This window comes from Thermobia domestica, unplaced genomic scaffold (assembly GCF_964235325.1).
Source record: "Thermobia domestica unplaced genomic scaffold, izTheDome1.hap1.1 HAP1_SCAFFOLD_1473, whole genome shotgun sequence".
NCBI lineage: Eukaryota > Metazoa > Arthropoda > Insecta > Zygentoma > Lepismatidae > Thermobia > Thermobia domestica.
This window is the reverse complement of record NW_027657183.1, coordinates 1-9,465: the sequence shown is the minus strand read 5'-3', so window position 1 is coordinate 9,465 and position 9,465 is coordinate 1.

Sequence of the window (9,465 nt, the reverse complement as noted above, 5' to 3'; positions counted from 1 at the left end):
GCGTTTTCAACTCGCTCACTACATCTTCATGTTTATTCCTTTGACCACAATTATTTATAATGCAGATATTTAATGCTTTGAGATTTCTGGTAATTTATCTACAGCACAACTCAAAAGCGTTGGTACATGTTTAGACCAAAAATGAACTCTCTTGATCTTTTCCGTGGACTTATAAAATTCTATGCATTCGTCCGTGTTTCATGTCTGCTCTCTTAACTACGTCGATTTACGCATCGCGTACAATGACGTTTATCCACTGTGTAACTCCCCATTGATATGGGATGAAGTATTTATTCAATATCTCATAGGGAATGCAAGTGTCGCTTACACCCTTTTGTTATATAGCGACGATATGACGGTTGTGATTGATGTATCTTGTAATCAATTTTATATCTGTAATGGCATATTTTAAAAGTACCTTCGCAGATCTTGTTAAGAAATGTACATTTTACAATATGACATGCAAGCTAAAAGTAGCGTCTCTGTTCATTTCCCTCCTCAGCAGTGGCCAAAAGTAATTAGTAATTATAATTAAGACTAGCATCAACTCATACTGTGTTTAAAATATTTTCGTTTTTACTTTCTAAATCTTGAAATTATTGTCGGATGCAACCTTTTATAAAAGATAATATTTATTTATGGTAAACTTGATAGAATATTCATAATCTATCATCTACACTCTTACTATGTATAATCAATCACAGAAGAAAGAGAAATGGAATGTCGTGACTTATATTTGGAATTTACAGTGTCAGCCAGTGGCGCAACCAGGATTTTATTTCGGGTGGGGCTAGACTACCAAGCAATAATTTTTTTCCATTTTTTTTTTTTTTTTTTTTTTTTAATTTCGCTGAAATTTGTCTGCAGCGCTGCTGTATATAAGATAGGCCAGATTAGTTTCGGGGGCCCTCGGTCCCCGAGCTCATAGTTGGTTGCGCCACTCATTCAAAGTCTCGTAGTCTACCCACTGTGTTTACTTTTAGAGTTAATCAGTTGTACTATTGCACTTGCATTTCAAGTTAACCAGTACAGAAATATAATTTCTCTTAGAAAATTTAATATTGAAATAATTAGTAAAAATAGACTTATTATTTCTTGGGTTTCAACAGATGAACAAAACTTCATTTATTTATTTCATATTTCTCTGGTTGTTTAGAAAGAGCTTTTAGTCTGAAAGTTTGATCTCATGTCTGTTACCGAGAATCACATATTATTTTAGTTCGTAACAACTATTTTCAATATACGTACTAAGGATAACAATGGAAATTAATTAATCGCAAACATGTATATTCTGCATTTCTACAAACTAATTTTTCTCGTCTTGTAGCAGCCATGAACTTAAGTGAATAGTACTAAATAGCTGTACATGTACACAGAAATGATTTAATCTGTCTAAATCTGAAGATTTATTTTACCGATCTTTGTATATACTAATAGCTTGTCGTAATCATTATATTCGCAGCATTGAAGTCACTGTAGCGGCTTGTGATAAACATACACACACAGTACAGACATATAGATGCATAGTATATGACGAACATCGTGATCGGATATGCACTCGGCACTGACGTGTGGGTATGAAATTTTACATAAATGAATACTCTTCAAAAATTCCTTTCGCGGTCTCCCTTATAATAACACGAGTATATATCTACAGGTGGCCAAACTATGTGTGTGTAGTGATAAATAGTATTCAGGAGCACTAAATGGTTTGTTTCATGTTGCTAATATGATTTGAAAATTCGCTATCTGCATCACATCTTTAAAATAATGATGCTTTTCTTTTTATGACAGTAGCTTCCTTTTTGTTATATATCTTTTTTTTTTTTTAAAAGGTGTATTTTTGGATATATTGCATATTGTGAAATGAGAAAATTGTTAATAGACTGCAGCATTTACAATCTAGATTGCTTTTGAACTATTCTGTATCTTGTTTATAGAATGGCAATATAGTGCGCACGGAAGTAATGAATATTTCGTACGTTGGTTGTAAATACATATTGTATTTTGTGAGTGTCTCTAAAGTATTACTGTTTTTATATCATTGAAATTAAATATTCCTTTATAGAATACGTACTTTCTTTTGTAAAAGAATACTTTGTATTAATGTTATATATCTTGCTTGAAAGTATTTTTTACCTCTTCCTTTGAACTACCTTTTATTCTAAAAGTATGTAAAGAACAAAACGGCAATAAAAGTATCTTATTTATATTTTCGTAAGTTTCAATAGTTGTTCTTTCCCTAAATAGTACATCTCCGATTGTCATTTCATAATTCTTACTTGTTCAGAATTTTGTAGAGTAAATAAATAAATAAAAAGCTGCAATTCCGTTTTCCTTGATGACTCGGATAACACTACCAAATTATTCCTGTACGGTGAAATTTTCACTAAGAAATAATTAAACAGTACAGAGTATCCGACAAGTCCCCGTACCCCTTCGTTTTAGTATCACGGAGCATGTGGTGTTGCGTTTTTGTATTCAGTTCTTTTGCGAAGCAGTTTAATTATAGAGATCGCAATTGACGGAGCCACGGCAGCACATGTATACTTACGCATCTGCTCACATCCATTACGCGGCTTGTTTTCGACATATGTATTCTGAAGCAAACGCATGCTCCTCCTAACCAAGAAGGGTTACTTTAGGATATGGGTCCTGCCAAAGCGATCTCTAAGCGCAATTATTACGTGTTTCATTACTTGCCTTATGTGTATGATCGTTCGTACAACCACACACACCATTAAGGTTCTTCAAGTGTATAACTGGAACCACTCATATCACACGTGGCTTGAAATGCTCTATGTGACCTTAAAAACAGGGGTACCAGAACTACTATCTGTGACAAAAGCAGTGGCACCAATACCACGACTAAAATTACACTGATTCTCTCCTATTCTAAAACCTATGAGTACGGGGGCTTCTCGGACATCCTGCATATTAGCTTGAAAAAAAAAAAATAATAATAAAAAAAAAAGTCCACAGAAGAAATCCCAATAATTGGATAATCATGAAGTTATCCTGACGTCCTGAGGCAACTAACGAAGCGCGAGTGGAAGTGTTGTAATTGTGAATAAAACTTGGAGAGTTGTAGAACACGTTGCAGAAAACCGCATGTCTGCTATAGTTTACGAGTTATTTTCATCATATTCACTTCAATCTGTCTTGTGCAAAAACATTTTTCTACCAAGAAGATGAAATGAGTGGGCATAGTATAGACTATTATCTTAAATATTAGGTTGTAAAGAAATATCTTGCGGTTTTAAACCTTCGATTTCAAAAGAGCATATCTCAGTTCAAACTAGTGGTGGGCACAAAAACAGGTTTTTCACCGAAAGCGGTTTCGGTTTTCTCCAAAACCGGTTTGGTTTTTCACGATCCGGTTTCGGTTTTCAAAACCGATTCCGTTTTTTTTTTTTTTTTTTTTTTTTTTTAATTTGTTCTATTTCTGACCAGAATGGTGTTTCGTTGTTCTTCGGAAACCGAATCCATTTCCACAGAAATAGTCTTATGTGTTTTCGAAAAGTTTTCACCGAAACCAGTTTGGAGAAAACCGAAATGTCGATTTTTCGGGTTTTATAAAAACTGGTTTTGCCCATCCCTAGTTCAAACATACCTTTATTAATCGAAATAAAAACCATGACATTCAATACACTTTTTACAACGAGGAATAAGTGTGTTAATGCCGCTAGCATAGAATTCTGGACGCGACGGAGTCGTTGAAGGTCGCTTCGGCATCGTCTCGGCTTTTGAACTCCGATTATCGTAAAGGATCTATTTCTCATCACACGTCACAATCCTGTCGAGAAACGGGTCGTTCTTGTTCCGCAGAAGGAAAGACGACGACACCTCAAAACGACGATTTCGATTATTTTCGGTCAATCCGTACGACACCTTTCCTCTTTCTTTTTCTTTCTTTTTTTGACTATTTATCATCATCTTTTTTTTTTATTATTATTATTATTATTATTATTATTTACTTTCCAATCTCTTGCAGGTGGTTGGAAATTGTCAAAGGTGTTACACCCAAGTCTTAAGCAAGCTCTCAGTTGGTCGTTGTCAACAGCGGATGGCCGACCTCTGCGCTCGTCATCTTCCAGGCTCTCGTCACCGCTACGATATTTCTTGAACCACCATTGTGCCGTACGTTTGTTAGTGGTTCGTGGACCAAACGCATCGTTGATATCACGAGCTGTCTGGACAGCTTTTCAGCCTAGCTTGAACTGGAACAAGAAAATCGTGCGAATTTGCCTCTTGTCCATGCTATCTTTGAAGTCCTATATATATATATATATATATATATATATATATATATATGCACAATATTATAACGACACTTGAATTGAAAATACAAGTAACAGAAACCACAAGAACTTTCTTTACAACCTGATATATTAATGTTTCAATAATACACTATCGAATTTAAGGGTGGAATTCCGTAGAAGTATATGAGGAAAGAATCAATATGGATCCGCAAGGGCTGCTTCTGAGCTAGGGAGCCAGTGATCACCTCAAAGTGTTTTTTTGTTCGATGTAGACCCACTGGATGGGCTTCTCGATCGCCCGATATATAAATCGACGGCTTTTTCCTATGGTGTCATATGATATTTGTCGTGGCAGTGGGTGATACTGAAATTCTAGAGGATATACTAAACCTGGAATTTGAGAATATATCTGTAGCTCAATGGTACGATGTAGACATCTGTATTCGTGTAAAGTGGGAATTTTGATCTCGTACTAAGTTCAGGGAACAAAACTTAGTCACTCCCTGGAGATATTTTCATACAGAGTATGTCAATTCTGCCACTGATAACCGCCTCGACTCCACTTGCATTTTCTACTGCTCAAATTGCCGGGATACTGATGTCGCTGTTTTACTCGCTGTTCCAAAGTGTCCCACCAATTTTCTATGGGGTTAGACTGAACGGCAGCTCATGCCCACACCACCATAGAACCACAACTTGCGTAAACTACATCCTCCACACTGCTCACATCGGCTCGACTGCTTGTATCACTGGAAAAATCGCTATTCATCAGACCACACTACACGTCTCCAGTCCGTCGAAGTCCACTTTATGCTACCTGGACCACTGAAGACTTCATGTGTCGGCGTGAGCAAAGGCCTCTTTTGAGGTGCCCGACTGTATGTATCCTCCATGAAATGAAGTTTTCGTTCCAATGTTCACTCGGATGGCTGCTTTGAAACGATTCTCATTCACAAGATATGGCAGTCGTCTACAGTCCTTACGCCGTGTTTCATTGCCATCAGTGCTACACCATTCCTTGTGGACACACTAGACAGTGCGCGTCGATACACCTACAAGTCCGACAACTTCACTCACTGTGACCATGCCCAAATACAGTACCTTCTTTTTTCCACTCCAATACATCCTTGGCTTTGGCAATCTTGTTGCACTGCTCCCGTACTTTACAGTCTTCCTCACTCAACGTTACTGCTATGGTCACACGCCACTGATCCAGGTACATTTCACCATGTATCTCCTCTGTAACGCCATTTATTGGGTATTAGGAAACAACCTTACTTCTGCACAGGGACGGCAAATTCTTTGACCGGTGAGCTTTAGTTAGTGAGGCATATGCATGTAAAATAAATGTTTTTTGTGATAGTTCCTGTGTTACTGAGCAAAAGCAAATTCACAATTTAAAACACACTCATGTGCAAAGCTTAAAGACGAAAGTAAATTTCGCATGCTGTGTAACTCCCAAGTAGCATAGATCGGTGAAAAGAACCATACGTAGAAAGTAGTGCCACAGTATGACACAAGAAACAGACAATAACTTACATTAACGGCATTGCAGCTCATGATGAATCCTCTGACTTTATAAGTGTGTGATCATACGACAGCGATGCCGCTCTGCAACGTGCTCCCATGCTACTCACAAGGTAGGCAATGAGTTTGATATAGAGTTCCATTCCTCCACCAGCACTGCTGACAACAACTGCATGATCCTTGGTGCATCGGGACGTGCTGTAAGACGTCTCCCTATCGCATCCTATACATGCTCGTTGAAATATAAATCGGAGGAACGGACCAGTCCTTTCGCAGAATATCTTATTCCAAGAGCTTCGCCACTTGCGTTGTTCGATGCGGTTGCAAATTTCATCACTAAGACGAAGTCGGGGCCGACTACATACGCACGTGGGGGAAGGAGTACATGGATCACAATAACATTGACCAATGTGTGTACAGCGTTCAAAAATTTGGAGGTTGGTATTCCCATACAACACTATGTCTCCCACACAAGAACAACTGGACCACGAAAACGATCAATGTTCAACTATGTCCTGTGTTCATTGCGTGTTTCCACTTCAAGCCAGATGAGCGTACGTCCAAAATCACTACTCAGCCTGAATCTGCTCACCTGAGAAGAGAACGCGACCCACTTTACCTCGGCCTAATCCTGATGATTTCGGCATCACTGCAAATGGGGCCGATAAATTGCGAATGTCAACGAAGTACATTGGAATGGCCATCGGGCAATGGGACTAATCCTATGCGGTCAATGTGGCACTATGGAACATGAAATTGGGCGCCTTGCAGTCCTATGTATTTGCGATTGCACCCGCTGTTTGATGTCGATCCCTTCTTGCCTGTTGTACAACGCACCCGTCGACCACCACATTTTCTTCGCTCAGCAGTGTCTGTACTCATGCACGTGAAACAATTCTGGGGTCAATACCAAACTTCCAGCCACACTCGTCACACTTCTTCCTTTCAGTTTCCTGATGATTCTTCCCCGCGTGAAGTCACCTGTTATCTCCGGGCTATATCATTTTGAGTCCACCATAATGCATCTTAACAGTTTTCTGACACACATTCTCTCGTCCTTTTCATTCAAGTGCTTCATGTTCGGTAGCAGACCCACTCGGTGCTACAATCATGCTAACGTCGCTTCATGCAACGTGTGCGCGGGTGAGTGATCTCGGGCAACATGCTGCAGGGCTTTCATTCATTTCCAACGACTATGTAATATTTTATGTTAGTTCATCTATCTCGTCCTAAAGTTCTGCACACCAGTGAATAATGTTAATTTCTTGTTCACATCTGAGGACATTGTCAACGAAGTGTGACTCCCTATGTAAAAGTTTTTTGATGTTTATTTTGTACCTATGGGAATTCATCATTCTCTTACGCTAGACATCCTTAACAATTTTCCTTTAATTCGATTCTTTGTGATTATTTGCTTAATTTGTATGTACGATATTTTCGGGGATATGAAACTTTCCAAAGGCCTAGCTCGGAAACAAAGCTATTGAAGAACAAAGGTGAAAATAACTTTTTGCTTATTTACCTCTCTTCTCTCTCTAGTACATATGGGACGTTCAAATGAAACCCGTCTGGTGAGCAAAGGAGCAGTTCGAGTTAAAAACAAGTTTGGTGCAATAGAAAGAGTAACAAAAAATAAGAGACCCGTATTTTTTATGTATCTTCATAGGCCGTCTCGTTCAGCTTCTATAGGCATTTATTTTTGATGAATCGTAAATGCTGACGTCACGCGTGGGCTACGCGAGGAACTCAATGTGAGTCAGCAAAAACTCCCTGGTACGCAGCTGATAAACCTTTAATAGTGCAGTGGATTTAATATTGTGTTTTGGGTTTGTTAGCAGTCTTGCTTTGTGTTGAATTCTTCAGAAACGTTTTTGTTAGTTATTTTTCCTACAGCATTAGTATAAAAAAGAGTAGACAGAGAGCAGTAATTACGTAGTGTTGTGCGAAGCAATGTTTCTTCGAGACATGTTTTTAGGGAAGCACTGAGAGTACCCCTTGGAGGAGACCAAAATAATACGTCTATAATATAATAAATATAATAGTACTGTGTGAAAATAATGTGCCTCTCCGAAAACTAAGTGTGCCCTCCCCCCAGAACATTTTTTTCTGAAAGAGACACTTTTGTGAAGTAGAAAACATGTGCAAATTATGGCTCAAGAAAATCAATAGAAAAAAAATTGTGCCAAATAAAAACACTCGTGTTCCAAACATCTTGAAGAGTCCGACTTCGAGCAGTCAGGTTTACTGAAAGAAAAGCTAATGCCAGTGGCGGATCTAGGATAGGGCCGGGGGATTAGATAGTTTTGAAAGTTCATAGTAAACATGATATACCTATCATAGTTTGGGTTCTGACTGCCCCCTCCCCCAGTTTTTATCGTCTAGATCCGCCTCTGCCTGCATTACCTTCAAATATCGGTATTTTGTACTGTACTTTTGTTTTTCGACTACGTTGCTTTACAAATAAGCTATACAATGTGAATTAGGGAGTGAAATATACTGGCTTGTAGAAGGAATCAGTGACGATGACAGTGTTCCTCAGGACATTAATTCATCGTTTAATTTTTCTGTTATCAAGTGACAATGATGATGAAACGGGTGATGAGAGTTGTTCCTCAGAGAGCGATGCGAATAAAATTTAACCGGTGAAGTGTTTTTCGTATTCTGGCAAACTTTACAGATGTTATTTCATTTTTGCCTGATGTGTCGCGCTCCTGTACATACCTTCAAGCACAAAATTATAGGATCAGCGTTTAAAATTGCAACAAAACGTGGAAAGGACGGAAGATTATGTTAGAGAATCGGAAGAATGATTTAAAAAAAAGGGGGTACTTAGGTGTTGTAGCAATCTCGTCCGCCATCTAATTACATGGTATTGGTTTCGCAATTTTAGTTCCTTTTGTGAAACGCTGAACTTATGCTTCGTAGGAAAAACTACGTTTTATAAATTTTAAAAACTTGTGTACTAAGATATTATCATTTTCTACCTGCAGATGACATTTCTAAGCCTTTGCAATCAGTTCAGGAAAAGGAAACCGCCATTAGAACATGCTACTGCGCCTCTCACAAATGAAATGCTTGGCACTGTGTATGGAAGCCTGCTCTCGCTGCTGACCACGAATGACGTCATCACAAAATCTTTTTTCCTCTGTTACTCGCTAACGACCGAACGTATCGCGATCAAATAAATACCATTCCTTTTAGAATTTTCAACTCTACAAATGGAAATAATTTGTAAAAATTGCATTTCTCAGTCGAACTGCTCCTTTAAGAATAAACAGTGAAAGATTGCATTCACTATTCGAAATCCCTCCAAACGGATAAACATGTGATCGTCCAATTTCTCAGTATGGAAGGTTGGCAACCCGTTGAAGTGTTTAGATAAATGAAAACTACGGTGAAGCATCCGCCTGCAAAACAAATGTTATGAACTGGTCTAGAATGTTTCATGAAGGACAATAAGAAACAACACACGAGCCCTGTCCAGGCCAAACCCAAATGGTTGCAAACAGAGGATAGAGTGAAACGGTGATTGCAGGGTTCCTATTGATCTGGAGAAATCTATTTCCCTGACTTCTCCCTGACCTTTGGCTGGAAATTCCCTGACTTTCATAACAAGTGTCGGATGATGTTGACATATATAAATAAGGAATACATAACGGTGAATATTTATATATAG